The sequence below is a fragment of the Rhinoderma darwinii genome, chromosome 1 (genome assembly GCF_050947455.1).
Source record: "Rhinoderma darwinii isolate aRhiDar2 chromosome 1, aRhiDar2.hap1, whole genome shotgun sequence".
Taxonomy (NCBI): Eukaryota; Metazoa; Chordata; class Amphibia; order Anura; family Rhinodermatidae; genus Rhinoderma; species Rhinoderma darwinii.
Genome location: NC_134687.1, coordinates 221070221 through 221086505, shown reverse-complemented (window position 1 = coordinate 221086505; position 16285 = coordinate 221070221). Strand labels below are relative to the sequence as shown.

The window sequence follows — 16285 nt, the reverse complement described above, 5'->3', positions numbered from 1 at the left end:
TATTTTTTTTAAACTTCAAAATATTGCAGTCTACAAAGTCCCCTGAGATTCCTCCATAGGCTTCTATTTTCCTATAGACTTTGAACTAAGTCTATAGTATTTGTTGAAATCTCATGCACTTTGCAGCTACTGTTACACGCAGTGTATTTTTCTCAAAAAAATGTCGCGTGTGCACATACTCTCTCCTTTTGCATGCATTTTCTAAGCCAAAACCAGAAATGCGTCTAGGAGAGCAAACCTGTAAGATGAAAAAAAAAAAGAGTTTTTCCAGCTCAACACTACTGCCATGGGTCTCCTGTATAGCGCTCAGATTTACGTCCTGGCTGACGTGCATTCATAGGACTAATAGAAGTTGAATCCAGCGCTTCAGAATTAGGCTGGGTTCACACACACTATTTACGGATGTAATTCGGCCGTTTTAGCCCCAAATTACGTCCAAAAATGCGGCTCATTCATTAGAATGGGTCTTACGATGTTCTGTGCCGCCGGTCATTTTTTTTACGCGCCGCTGTCAAAAGGCGACGCGTAAAAAAGACGCCCGCGTTAAAGAAGTGCCTGTCACTTCTTCAGACGTAAATGGAGCCGTTTTCCATGGACTCCATAGAAAAACAGCTCCAATTACGTCCGTAATGGACGCCGCGAAAGACGCCTGCACATGCCATTACGGCTGAAGTTACGGTGCTGTTTTCTCCTGAAAGCAGCACCGTAATTTCAGCCGTAATGGACGCTGCCGTGTGAACATACCCTAACACATCCAATCTTTATTTCTTATAGGTTAAATTGTACGGCGACATCAGGGGGTGGGTGTAGAGAGCCTACGTGTTTCTGACTGTTCCTCCGTTCTTACTCATGGCTTGTCATGGCATGGGTAAGGAAGGACGCAGGAACCGTCAAACGCCTATGCTCTTAACACACACCCCCTGACGTTGCTGTGCAATCTTTTAACTGATCAGAAATAGAGAATTCCCATCAGTGTTACTCCTCTGAAGCGCTGGATTAAATTTCTATTTTTCCAAACCTATAAGATCTTTCTTTATATATTCTGATTCGGTTTCGTTCCTGGTGTTGGCTTTAAAAATACATGCAATATCTGCACTGCCGGACGAGGGCCTTAGGGTTATCCCGTGTATTTGAGGCATACAGGAGCCGCTGTTAGCTGAGCCGTCATTTCAGCTGACAACGGATTCGGCTTACAGCCTAGCTATGCAGCTTCTGTGTATAGAGCATACGTAGAAGCTGCATCGCAAAAACACAAATATATTTTATTTTTACATTTTTATTTTTTTTTTAAAAGGCTACAAAGGTTTACATAGCCTTTAAAGGCTATGTACATCTTCGAAAGCAATTTTGTATTAACAAGAAACGTGTATCGGTGTGTTTGGTGCAACTTTGTAATTACATTTAGTTAAAAATAATTTTTACTGTTTTAGATACAGCTGCCTTGTATTCTGTATACAGAGCAGCTGTATCTAGAGCTGAAACCTTATTAGTCAGGTCAGCGGCACTGGCGGCTTATGGGTCAGCGGGTACTGTCTGTTATGGGCACGGGTGGCCACGGAGTGCCAACTGAGGGCCATCCGCATTCACGGACCGTGCACATACAAAGATGTGCATTGACAAATGCTAATGCGGCCCGTAAAGTGACTTGTCCTATTTTTTTTGCTGTCTGGGCTCCCGGCCAGTGCACGATCCGTGGAAACCACGGTCGTGTGCGTGGGCCCATAAAAATGAATGGATCTGCATTTTTGCGGATAAATTGCGGAAGCAAAAACACGTTTGTGTGCATAAGGTCTAAGTTCATAGCTTAGATGTGCTAGATTACAGGTATACATAGCCTTTCAAAGGTGTACATAGCCTTTAATGTGAATAGGTATAGCGACTGAACGACTAGCGATAAAACGCTTGTTGATCATATAATTAAAATTGTATCCGCACAGAAAAAAACACCATTGGTCCTTCAGACATTGTGGTATATAAACCTAAATCTTTGATGGCAGATATGTGACATTCTTAAATAGGCTACCAAACGATACATTTTCAAGGATTATTGGGATAACGTGTGCAAATACTTGTCTGTAATTGCTATTCGATCACTTACAGCGATCGTATCGAAGATCGTGAATATGAATAGCTGCCCCATTGTTTATGGACCTTAACATTGCGACTGTTTAAAGTGCAGCTAAATGTTCGACAAACTTCTGACATGTCATAATGACATGTCAGAAGTTTGGATTGGTGGTGGTCCCAGCACTGAGACCCCCACCAAACGCTAGAACGAAGCAGCTGAAGCGCTCGTGTGAAGGCTCAGCCGCTTTGTGTCTGTTCGGCTTTTTCCGGAAATAAATGTATCGTGTACGGACTCAATAGAAAGTGTATGAGCCCGTACTCCGATACGCCGGTTTTCTGGAAAAAGCCGAACAGACATGAAGCGGCTGAGCCCTTCAGCTGTTTAGTTCTAGCAATTGGTGGTTGTCTCAGTGCTCGGACCCCCACCAATCCAAACTTCTGACATGTCAGAAGTTTGTCAAACGTTTAGCTACACTTTAAATAGTTCTGTTTGGGTTTTATGCGTCTCTTCATCAAAGCTCATAGTGTACCTTTTAGGGCTTTTTCTTTAGCCAAGGGCTATAGAAGGTTTGATGTTTAACCCCTTAACGACATATAATGTATGGGTACTTGTTGTCAGGTAGTTAACGCAATTCAATGTATGGGTACGTTGGAGCATTAAGTGGTCACCGTGTCTAAAGACACGGTGACAGAGTAAACATGGCTGCTGTCCCTGACAGCAGGCCATCTTTACACGTGGCCCAGGGGGGTGGCGCCCCCCACCGCATCGCCGATTGCCGAGATTGGTCGGACAGTTCAGACCAGCCAATTGTGGCTTTTTGCGGCTATAACCTATCACTGTGCCGCAGGGCAGAGTGATACGGTGGGGATTAGTGCTGTCTAGAAGGGCACCAATCCCTGCCATGTACTTGTGAGGCAGTGGTGATGGTGCCACCCCCCGATCGCTACCATTGGTCAGTCTGCATAGACCGACCAATCGTAGCCATGGCGGTCATTTCACACACCCTGCACCAGCTCTCCCCATCTCATTCCAGTTAGGAACGGTGGGCAGAGCCTGTGAACCGAATACTCACCATTGCTGAGGCCTTCTGTGCTGCGATCGTCATCTTCTGCATCTTGCTGTGTGATCACTCACTGTGATCATCATCATCAACTGTGCTGCTGCTGATTTTTTTTTTTGATTTTTTTTTAACAGCAGTGCTAGTGATTCCTACATTTCTTTTCAGTCTATTTTTCTGCCAGCACCATCACTGATCGGCATCTGTGCTAATTTTTTGGCGCAGGTTTATTTTCTATCTATAGTCTATAGTCGGCCTCAGTGGTAGTTTGTTGACGCAGGTTTTTTTTGGGTCATTTATTTATATATATATATATATATATCTATCTCTGTAAAAAAAATGTTAAATTAAATATAGTTAAGTGCAGCTAGTACATGCATAGGTAGGACGTTAGGGTAGCAGACGTATAGGTTAGCGTCCATTTCATAATAAGAAAAATGACATAGCATTTTATGTCGTTTTAGCTATACAATTTTTCTAAAGTTAGTGTCCATTTACTGTAGTATATTTCTTATACTACGTTTTTTTTTCTAAAATATAGTGTTACATTTAGTGTCAGTGGTTACTGCAGCTTCATAGTTTGTCTAAATTTACTGCAGGATAATCTTTATACTACAGTTGTTTTAGCACTAATATTTAGCATTACAGATTTAGCGTCAGTGACGGATAGTTGGTTCACAAAATTTTACGTAGCGTAGCTTGATAGTTTTAGCCTAAATTTACTGCTGTAGTTTTTATACTAGAGTTTTTTTTAGTTTTTTTTAGCAGATTCAACGTCACTAAATTTTAGTGTTGGATAGTCAGGAAATTCTTTCGTTTTATATTGCCATAATTTGTTACTGAAGTTTGTTCAGTAAATTTTTTATTTTTTTTTTACTTCTATATATTCTTCTCTCTTTTTTTATTTTTTTATTCAGCAACTTTGAAATACACGTGTAAAAGCACAACACACACAAACCCCTGTGTAAAATAAAGTCCGTGTTACACGTGTTCAAGCTCTACACACCCCTCTAATAAAAATGTTCCAATCCTCCCAAAGGGTCTATTCAGCAGAGGACCGGATGTAAAGGAGAAAAGATGCAGTATTCGGGACATGGCGCCTGACAGGTAGATATTCGAAACAAAGTATATTATGGTAGGCTGTATTTGTAATAGATACTACGCGTTTCAGGACCGTACAGGTCTGACCTGTCCGGTCCTGAAACGCGTAGTATCTATTACAAATAAAGCCTACCTTAATATACTTGGTTTCGAATATCTACCTGTCAGGCGCCGTGTCCCGAATACTGCATCTTTTCTCCTTCACATCCTGTGTTCGTTTTCCCAGAGAACAGAACTTTCTCTCGTGGGATAGCAGTGGGTGGCAGCCGACGTCCACAACGATCTTCATGTATTCTCTTCTCCATGCTCAGCAATAGTGTTGTGCCTATTCTAGCACAACACTGCCAGGTGAGTACATCAGCTCGCCTTTTGCTTACATTGTCCCCCGTTCCTTACAATATTACCTTAGAGGAGCGCCGTTGTCCTCCTCCCCTCGTTTTTCTTCATCCAGATATTCAGCAGAGGAGGCATACGCCATTCTGGCCTCTGACACTGACTCCGCCAGCGAGGGAGAAGTGGAATTCGCCCCATACATCTTGTCATCGTCCTCATCATCCGGTGATGAGGAACCCCCGCAAAGGCGTCCCAGAACATCAGCTTAGGCAACCCCCCATATAAATGATCCTGTGTGGAACCCCCTCCCCCTACAATTATGAGCCTCAGATCCCTTAATTCATAGGCAGATCAGGAACTCCTTTTGAGACTGAAGGCCTCACAGTAATTGTTTGGTTTTTTTAAGGCTTTTTCCTGTGAGGATTTAGTGAATTTAATGGTGGCCCAAACCAATTTATATGCCCAGCAATTTATTGCCCAGAACCCCACATTATCATATGCTAGACCCTTCAAGTGGATCCCTGTAGATGTAGCCGATATGCTCAAATTTTGGGGCCTTGTGCTGCATATGTGGCTAGTAAAGAAGCCACAGATCAGGCAATACTGGAGTACAGATATTTTGTACAACACCCCAATTTACCACATGGCAGTGCCCCGAACACACTTTGAAGCTATTCATTTTTGTATTATAATAATAATGCACAGTGCCCGCCCTGTGATGACCCTACATATGACCGCCTATTCAAAATCAGGGCAACGGATCCGTCAAACGGACGACACACTTCTATGGGCCCCGCGGTCACGGAATAACTGCTCTACTTTTGAAGGACCTGTGGGTGACGTCCTCATTCCCAGCCAGCTTCTTTCACTGCAGACACACAGCGTGACGTTACCCACAGTTCCTTCAACCTTGGCGTCGGAAGAGAGAAGACACATCAGCTCCAGGCGTCAGAGCGTACAGTTGAATTTGCAGCAGCATCACAATGTGCAGGTAAGCATAGTAAACTCCCTAAAGACGAGCATATTAACCTTTTGGACGCCTGGAGCCGATGTATCTTCTTTGTCCGACGACAAGGTTGAAGGACCTGTGGGTGACGTCACGCTGTGTGTCTGCAATGAAAGAAGCTGGGTGGGAACGATGAGAAGTGTATGATGCTGATTTGTCAGCGTTATACACTTCTATTCACAATGCCCAGTTGGTAAAAACACAATACACGCCCAGTTGGTAAAACGACAAAACACGCCCAGTTGTCCATTGAAAAGCTCATTTGCATAAATATAAAATTGCTCATAACTTGGGCAAAAATGATTTGTTTTTTAAAAAAAAAAAAAAAAAACTTTGCTGTTATCTACATTGCAGCGCCGATCACGTTCAATAGGAGATAGGGATTTGATAATCTGGTGACAGTGCCTCTTTAAAGGGAATGTGTTGCCAGCAAAACATGTTTGTTTGTTTTTTTTAGTCAAACAATTAGTGTGTAGGTGATTAAACATTGTTCTAATTTTTTTTATTTTTTTCACGAGTCAGGAAATATTATAAATTGGATTCAATTTATAATATTTCCCAGCACTGGTCACTAGATGGAGCACTTCCCAAAATTACAGCATTGCATTAGGTAAAGCAACCACGTTGCTTTATGCTGCAAAATTGGGAAAAAATCCCTCGCTCTAGTGAACTTTCAGAATCCCCCCCTCCTTTATCCTGGGTAGTGCCGGGAGAAACGAGGGGTTTGAACGGTCTAACCTCCTACACTGTGTGTCGCCATTTTTTGAGCTAACACACAGTGTAGAAGGTTTACATACACTAGTAAAACACACTGAAACACGAACATACATAGAAATCACTTACCTGCTCCAGTCGCCGCCGCTCCCTCCGGTCCGTCTGCTGCCGCTGCTCCATGTGCACAAGTCCGGAAGCCGCGACCGGAAGTAGTAATCTTACTGCCCAGCCGCGACTTCCGGTCCACAGGAAAATGGCGCCGGACGGCGCGCATTTCAAATCGGACTGTGTGGGAGCGGCGCATGCGCCGTTCCCACACACACGGCGTACACTAAAGTGGATGGAACGGGCCCCGTTCGCAGTCCCTATGGGACTGGAGCTGCCGTATTCCATGTCTGTATGTGTCGTTAATCGACACATACAGAAATGGAATACGGCAGCTCCAGTCCCATAGGGAAGAAAAAGTGTAAAAATAGAAAAAAGTAACACACAAACACACAAATAAATATAAACGTTTTTAATAAAACCCTAACATAAAACTGATATAAAAAAAAAATTGTTGGTGACACTGTTCCTTTTAAGGTGGTTTAACATGGGCAGATTATTGCCCGGTAACAATCGGCTGTAATGACATGTCGTTCGACGCTCCTTTGCTCCATTTAATGATCGTGGCTATGTGGGGGACGAATAATCGTCAACATGATCGTTCGTCCCCATATAGTTTGCAATTTGTCGGCAGCACTTCCCCTGTTTACGTGGGCAGATACGCTACCGACAGACTATATAATGTTTTTGGTATCCTGAAAGATCAGTTTTGACGTCAAACAAGCGTTTGCTCGTTCTATGGCTGAACGCTGCCATGTTTACATAGTCCAATGATTGAGCTCAAGCATTCATACAAGCCCTTGTTAGCCCGATAATCGGCCCGTGTAATAGGGGCTTCAGGATGATGACTTACTTTGGGCTGTTTTCTATTGATCACTAGGTTATTTTTGTCCATAATTATTTTTTTTTTAAATGTGGTGGTCTGGCCACCAAGCTGTACAGTGTTGGGTCCTCTCCTGCTATAGCCCAATGTTTCTCTTTCTTTGGAACAGTGGAGATAGTTGAGTGGTTCCTAAATATTTTCTACACTGTACATTTATACATGGTTGTGAGATTCCCTGATTCACAGTTACTAGTAGAAGTGTTCTGGTTTGAACTCTAGTATTCTCATCTGCTTTTTATTAGCCCTTGGGGTTTTCTGGCTGTCTTTTGAAGAATAACTTGATTGTTGTCTCAAATTGAATGGTTCCCCCATTTTTGTTCTGTGGGGTAATTTTCTCATTACTGGCTTTTCAGTATCCTGGCACATAGTACTTCAGCATTCAAATGCTGTTTTAGGGCATCCTGGGTTGCTAGTGGGAAGGTTTACTTTTCGGGACACCCCTCTTATCAGCTGGAGTAGGGAGCTACTACAAAGAGTGTGGGTGTATTTACATGGGCAGATTTCCTTCAAGGTAACCTATGTTTGGCTGACTGCTATCTAAAGTGCATGCACAGCTTTAGACCCCTTTAAAACTGCCTAGAGGTCTCAACATTCTAATTAAAATTTCCTTCAAACCTTATCCCTTTTACATAGTTACATAGTTAGTACAGTTGAAAAAAGACACATGTCCATCAAGGGACAGGAAAAGGGAAGGTAAAAATTTAGGAGCTGATATTTTTTTTGTTCTAGGAAATAATCTAAGCCTTTTTTAAAGCCATCTGCTGTGACCAGCTCCTGCGGTAGACTATTCCATAGATTCACAGAAAAGAAGGCTTGTCGCCTCTGCAGGTTGAACCTTTTTTTTTCTCCAGGCGGAGGGAGTGCCCCCTTGTTTTTTGAGGGGGTTTTACATTCAACAGGATTTCACCATATTTTTTGTATGTGCCATTAATATATTTTATGAGTTAATCATGTCCCGTCCCCCCCCCCCCCCCCTTAATCTGTTTTCAAGGCTAAATAGGCTTAATTATTTTTCTTTCCTCATAACTTAGATTCTCCAAGCCCCTTTATTCGCTTCGTTGCTCTTCTTTGTATTTTTTTCCAACTCCAGGGCATCCTTTCTGTGAACTGGAGCCCAGAACTGGACTGCATATTCTAGATGAGGCCTCACTAATGCTTTGTAAAGTGGCAATATTACATCCCTGTCCCGGGAGTCCATGACTCTTTTTTTAATACACGACAATATCTTGCTGGCCTTTGAAGCAGCTGATTGACATTGCATGCTGTTGTTTAGTTTATGATTTACAAGTACACCCAGATCCTTCTCAACAACTGAATCCCCCAGTGTAGCTCCCCCTAGGACATGCGATTCATGCAGGTTGTTGGTACCCAGATGCATAACTTTACATTAAACTTCATTTGCCAACTGGATGCCCAAACACTTAGTTTAAAGAGGCTCTTTGTCACCAGAATAAAAATGCTCTATCTCCTACATCAGTTTATCGGCGCTGGAATGTAGTTACTAGCAATGTGTTTTTATTTTAAAAACAATGTTTTTTAACAGTTATGGCGTTTAGAACATTTATTCAAATGAGGTCCTTAATGCCCAACTGGGCGTTTTTTAATTTTCAACTAAGTGGGCGTATGACACAAAGGTGTATGACGCTGGCCAATCCGCATCATACACCTCTCTGTCTTACACCCAAGCTAGATTCACTGAGCAGCGTGATCTCGCGAGACCGCGCTGTGACGTCACTTCCGCCCACAGGTCCTTCATCCCTGCGTCTGAAGACAACATCTTTCGTCTCCCTCCAGGCTGCTGCTGCTACTACCGATCCGACGACTGGGACTTCTCATCGGCCTGGAGGGAGACCAAAGAGGTTGTCTTCAGACGCAGGGATGAAGGACCTGTGGGCGGAAGTGACGTAACAGAGCGGTCTTGCGAGATCACGCTGCTCAGTGAATCTAGCTTGGGTGTAAGACAGAGAGGTGTATGATGCGGATTGGCCAGCGTCATACACCTCTTTGTCATACGCCCACTTGGTTGAAAATTAAAAAAAACGCCCAGTTGGGCATTAAGGACCTAATTTGCATAAATGTTCTAAACGCCATAACTTTGTTAAAAAACATTGTTTTTAAAATAAAAACACATTGCTAGTAACTACATTCCAGCGCCGATAAACTGATGTAGGAGATGGAGCATTTTTATTCTGGTGACAGAGCCTCTTTAAATCCGCTTGCAATTCACGAACATCTTCCATAGACTGAACTATATTACATAGCTTGGTGTCATCTGCAAAAATAGAAATAGTGTTATTAATCCCATCCTCTATATCATTAATAAATAAGTTGAATAATAGTGGTCCCAGCACTGAACCCTGGGGTATGCCACTTGTAACCGGGGACCATTCAGAGTAGGAATCATTGACCACAACTCTCTAATTGGATTGGGAATTGGCTCAAGGACCGTATCCAAACTATACTTCGCTTAGAATGTTGTCAAATTTCAATTAAAGGGAAAGTGTCATGAAATTATTTATTTATCATTTTGCTTTTAATATGATATTAACATAAATTTAATTTATTTGTGTTCTCATGTTCTACTTTTTACTTTGTTCTTTTACTTCTCTATGGGGGCTGCCATTTTTTTTTCATCGCTGTATGTGTTAATTAACGACACATACAGAGATGGAATACGGCACATGCAACCCCATAGAAAATGCAAACTGGAGCCGTTCCATTCTCTGAAGCGTACGCCGTCTGTGTGGTAATCAGAAAATGGCGGCCCACAGTGTAGGAGCTTTGAAGATTCAAACCCCTCCTTCTCCTAGCACTAGCCTGAAGAAGGGAGGGGGGATTGTGTGAGGACACTAGTGTGTCCACCCCAAATTTGCAACATAAATCAATGAGGTTGCTTTACCACATTGACCATGCTGCAATTTTGGAAACTGCTCCCTCTAGTGCTCAGCACATGGAAATGTTATAAATCAGAATCGAATTTATAATATTTCCTGACTTGTGAAAAAATTAAAACCGTGTAATCACTTAAATAATAATTGTTTAACTAAAAAAAACATTTTCTAGCGACACATTCCCTTTAAAGAGGCTCTGTCACCAGTTTATAAATGCCCTATCTCCTACCTAATCTGATAGGTGCAGTAATGTAGATAAGTGCTTTTTATTTTGCAAAATGATCATATTTGAGCAAGTTATGAATAATTTTAGATTTATGCTAATTAGATTCTTAATGCCCAAGTTTTTTAACTTTTGACCAAGTGGGCGTTGTAAAGAGAAGTGTATGACGCTGACCAATCGGCATCATACACTTCCCTCCATTAATGTCCATCTGTACTCGCAGTACAGCGTGATCTCACGAGATCACGCTGTGCTGTCACTTACTCCCACAGTAACCTTACCGAAGTGTCTTGAGAGTGAATAGACATCACTTCCAGCCAAGATGTGATGTCTATTCACACTCCCGATGCTTCGGTAAAGTTACTGTGGGACTTACTCACAGCACTGTTGGGAGTAAGTGACAGCACAGCGTGGTCTCGCGAGATTACGCTGTGCTGTGAGTACAGATGGACCTGAATGAAGAGAAGTGTATGATGCTGATTGGTCAGCGTCATACACTTCTCTTTACAACGCCCACTTGGTCAAAAGTTAAAAAACGCCCAGTTGGGCATTAAGAAACTAATTAGCATAAATCTGAAATTGTTCATAGCTTGCTCAAAAATGATTGTTTTTCAAAATAAAAACCACGGTTATCTACATTACAGCGCCGATCAGATTATGTAGGAGATAGGGCATCTATAATCTGGTGACAGAGCCTCTTTAAAGTGGCTATCCCACGGTTAATTATTACATTTCTGTTAGATCATGCAAAACCTAATGAATGTTTGGTTGGATTATTTTTTTATTTTTTTTATGCTTCGGTCTAGATTTTGTACATACTTGTTATAGCGCCTCCTGCTGATTACTTTTTATATGTTCACCGAATGTGTATAGCTTTGGTGGTCAAATATGCTTAGTAATTCAGTCTTACAGGCTGATCCTCCAGCAATTAGACACATTACATGGACGTTCTGAGAATAGAATCAAAAGAACACCATGGGGGCGCCATAACAAATATTAGGCTCTATTCACACAGTTGCATTATAGGACACAAAAATAACAAACCGCAGTTCCATAACATAACGGACACCAGCGGTGCCTGACGGAATCTATTGACTTTAATGGGTTCCGACGAGTTTGCGTAACTTTGCCTGATGAATTATTTGCGCCACTATTTTATCTGGCAAATACAACCGAATCTGTGACCGAGATGGAGCCACCGACGCAGATGTAAACCGCGCATAACGGCAATATCTAGACAGAGGAGTGTTATTTTAATGATTCCTATTGAAAATGTTATTATTTTGCATGATCTTTTACAATTGTAGCATTTAATTATGGGACCATATTTTAACAGAAATTCTTGCAGTACCAACGGTTCTTGGATTGTGACCGTCATGTATTTAACATATCAGAGAATCATTTTTATTGGATTTTAATTTTATACAGTCGTCCTCTTATATTGAAGTTTGTAGTATCAGGGCTGTACATTCCTGCTTACTGGAAAGTGCTTAATATAGCCTCCTGTGATATTTCTTTTACTGTATAGTTAATATTTGTATGGATTTTTCTTCACTTAATAGATTTTTTTTTGCCTTTTAAACATAAGTAAGAGTAATTACATATTAAATGGGCCATGTTTGGCAAGGGGAGCAGAAGTAAAGTAATTGAGGTCTGAATGACTAATGGAAGATGCTGCTTGCTCTTCCAGTTTCTGGCTAATGAAATAGATTTTGTAGGCTAGGTCTGTATTCTAATGCTTCTGAATGAGTTGAAGTATGTGGTGTCTCTAAAGCAGAGGTGAAAAGTTGTCAATGGTCACGTAAAATTCGGCCCTAATCAGTCGTCACTTGGTATGGACTTCGGCTGCCTTCCAATTTGCACTTTGATTTCTAACATTGTAAGCATCGATTTACTCGTGACCTTCTAAATGTTAGGTCATTGTTTCTCTTGGGTACTCTATCCACGTGTCCAGATGGGTAGACTATAGGATAAGAGATCTACAACTCCAAGTACTTGCTACACCCAATTCTAAGGAAAATAAATGGTGACAATGTAAATAGGTTTAGTTATTCGGCTGATTATAATATATCATGTATTTAAATACCAGACCTATCCTATTAGATTACTCATGTAATTAAACACTCTTTACAAAATGATCAGCCAACATACCAGTCTTGATAGAAATTGTAAATTTCAGCCTTCCTGTGTGTGTATCATTCTCTAGACAATAATTATTTGCAGGTAAAACATTGGCTTTGACACAACACTTTTATGAGCTACGCGTCCGATCTAATTCCTGCATTTAGATGGTATGACTGTATGATCAGGAGCATGGTTGGCAAGCATCTGCCTTTTATATTGGATCTTATTATTCAGTATGACATTAACCACCTTAGTTTTGCGCCTAACAATTTCCTCTCCTGGGTTCCTCAATTTTGTGAGCAATTGCAAGTGATGTATACATTTGCAACCATTTTTATTTCTGCAATTTTACAAATGGTCTTGATGATAAATATCTACCGTATTTTTCGGACTATAAGACGACCTGACTATAAGACACACCCAGGTTTTAGACAACAAAAAAATTGGGCAAAATGAAAACATTTTTTACTACTTTTACAAAGCAAAAACTATTTGTTAGAAAAAATAATTTGTTCTGTTTCACCACATTCTGAGAGCCATTTTTTTATCACTTTTTATTTCATTCCTTTTTTCATTGTTTTTTACATTGTGCTTGGGGAAAAATGGGAAAATGTGTCTTTTTTTTTAAACTTTTTAATATTTTTTTTACACTCCTGAAAATGTATCAGGGAACTTGAACCAGCCATCATTAGATCGCTGGTACAATACACTACGTGGATGAGTTACAGAAACAGCTCAGCTGTTTCCGTAACTCCCATAGTAGTGAATGTCAGTTACAGATGCAGTTTCCGTAACTACTATTCAGGTCTATGGGAGTTACGGAAACAGTGTAGCTCAGCGAGCACTTGGCTGTTTCCGTAACTCCCGAATACCTAACCAATAAGTTGCCGGGAGACAGCGGAGCGAGTAAGATAGAACGGGGCCCCGTTCTAGAGGTGGGTGTGGGTCCAAGAGCTGGGACACGCATCTCTCTGACATATCCTGTGGATATGTCATAAATGTCCTTCATGTGAAAAGCCTGCGGTCTGTATTGACTGCGGCATTTAACTGGTTAAACGGCCAGGACCAGCGCCATCGCTGTTGTTGGTCGTTAGAGCAGCGTGTCAGCTGCTGACACCTGCAGTGCATAGACACAGTGAAGTCAGGAACTTCTCCTGGTTCGGAATCACCGGCCACAGCGGCGGGGATTCCGCTTCAGGAGTAGGGGATTGCTCCATATATGGACAGTGAAGTTAGGGACTTCTCCTGGAGCGGAATACCCAGCCACCGCTTCGGCAAGGCTGTGGCCGAGGATTAGGGATTCCGCTCCTACAGAGAGCAAAAAAATACCCTCCTCCTCCTGACATGCACTTTGCACTGTGAGGAGGGGAAGAGAGCGAGGGGCAGAAAACTCGGCCATCTCTCGGATCACATCCGAGTGACAGCCGTGCTTTACACAGCCCCATAGACTTCTATGGGAGCCTTGCGGCAGGGAGAACGGCCGAAAATAGGGCATGCTCCATTTTTTGACGGACAGGTTCACACGGCCGGGAATCCCTGTCGTATGAATAGGGCCTTAGGCCTCATGCACACTTCAGTTTTTTCCTTCAGGGTGCTATCCGTTTTTGTCACTGATGGCACCCTGAACCCATTCATTGCAATGGCCCCATGCACACTTCCGTTATTTAAACGGATCCGTTGTTCCGTTCCGTGCAAAGTAGAGCATGTCCTACTTTGGTCAGTGATTCAGTGACCGTTTGGCCCATAGAAGTCAATGGGTCAGTGAAAAAAACGGATGGCACACTGAAGGCTTCCGTGTGCTGTCCGTTTTTGACTGATCCGTTGCCATAGCAACGGCTGGGTGGGACAAAGTTCAGACTCAGTCTACAGTAGCCAGTCAGTTCTGAAGATGGATGTGGAAAGAATGATAGCATTGGTGCATGATCACCCAGAACTGTGGGATACGCGCACAGAATGCTACCACGACCGTTATAAAAAGGACGCCGCGTGGGAGGAGCTTGCCAAGGAGCTTTTGACACGCAGATGGCAGAAGGGGACTAGTGCCCAGCGTCACAAAATAAGTAAGTAAATGCCCACATTGCACTGCTTGTTTTCTGAGCATGCTTTTCTTTTGTTCCATTGTATGTAATTCTCAGTAGGTAAACTTTACACACCCACAGTAATGTTATTTTCGCATTGACCTGCTGTCTTATAACATGTGCTTTGCAATCCCAAAATTCTGACCGGTATAGACTTTGCGCAGTTTCAAGTGTGTCAGAGGGTAGCGTAGACCTTGCACAGTAGTATTCTGTATTATTTCTAGTAGAGATGAGCGAACTTATGAAAAGTTCGGTTCGGCTAGTTCGCCGAATTTCACGAAAAAGTTTGATTCGGACCGAACTAGTTCTGACCGTACCTGTAATTTCCGTGCGCCGAGCATGGTACTGTCCAGGGTGCTGATAGAGTTAATGGGCTGCACTAACTCTTTCAGCAACCTTGACAGTACCATGCTCGGCGCGCGGAAAATAACATTTTAATGTAATAAAAAAAATATATAAATACGTTCATACTTACATTCCTCCTGTCCGGCCTCCAGCGATGACGTTTCATCCATGTCACCGCTCACTGCAGCCAATCACAGGTTATAGTGGCGGTCACGCTCGTCACGTGACCGCCTCTGCAGCAAATCACAGGCTGCCGCGGCCTCTGCAGCCAATCACAGGCTGCCGCGGCCTCTGCAGCCAATCACACGCTCCTCTCCTGAAATACTCTGTGCTGCCTTAAACTCTGTGGACAGGTCAGGATCCTGTTTCTTTTAAATGCTGCACTGTAGCGCAGCCTTATGTCGTGGATCGAGCGGGTTCCCCAGCAGCATTTAAAAGAAACAGGATCCTGACCTGTCCACAGAGTTTAAGGCAGCACAGAGTATTTCAGGAGATGAGCACGGCCGGCCACGGGCAGCCGGTCGTTTTTCCGAGCCGTGCTCCCATTATAAAGTATAGGAGCACGGCCCGTAAAATAAAAAAATAGAACATGTTCTAGCTTTTTAACGGCTCGGGCACCTTCCCGTGAGAAAACGGGAAAGTACCCGTGGCTAACAGAAGTCTATGGGCCCGCTATTTCGGGTCGTAATTACGACCCGTAAATCCAAAGTAGCTGAAAGCTAAGAAAACAGCACCAAAAACTTCTTGTAACCTTTCTATGGGTGTTTCCTGGGACATGTGACAGGTTCAAGTGAAGTTCACATCGGTTTTTTAAACGGAAACACGGAACGGAAACGGAGTGCACACGGGAACAAAAACGGACACACGGATCCATCAAAAACGGCCGCTAAAACGGTGATGGAAGTGTGCATGAGGCCTTAGGCTGTGTTCACATCAGCGTTGCCCTTGTGAACAGGCTCTTAGAACAGTTACAAAGGGGAAGAGAAAAAAAACATAACCCAGCCTTAGGCTATGCTTACACCTACTTTGAGGTTTTCCATTCTGCTCCGTCAGATGAGCAGGACAAGGAGGAACCGAAAGCTACAGTTCCGTTGCACGACAGATACCACCGGCGGCCGATTGAACCCATTGTTTTTAATGGGTTCCGTCGGCTTTCCATCTGTGCGTCCTTTGTTTTACTGGCCTAGCGGAACCTTCAACGCAGATGTGAACGAGGCCTTAGGCTATTTTTACATCTCAGAAATAGCGCGGCTGGCATCTGTTGTGCAATTGATCAGGCTATGCATCGTGGTTTCTGTTCTATATGGAAACTACGACGCATGTGTAATCCGAGCCTGATATACGTTGCAGTGGAACC

General features: G+C 42.7%; 1 protein-coding gene across 1 annotated transcript in view; it reads left to right on the top strand.

Moving 5' to 3' along the window:
- Nucleotides 1-16285, top strand: part of LOC142759519 (tyrosine-protein phosphatase non-receptor type 9-like) — a 72018-nt gene that overhangs the window by 5347 nt on the left and 50386 nt on the right. The gene's annotated exons all lie outside the window — the stretch shown is intronic.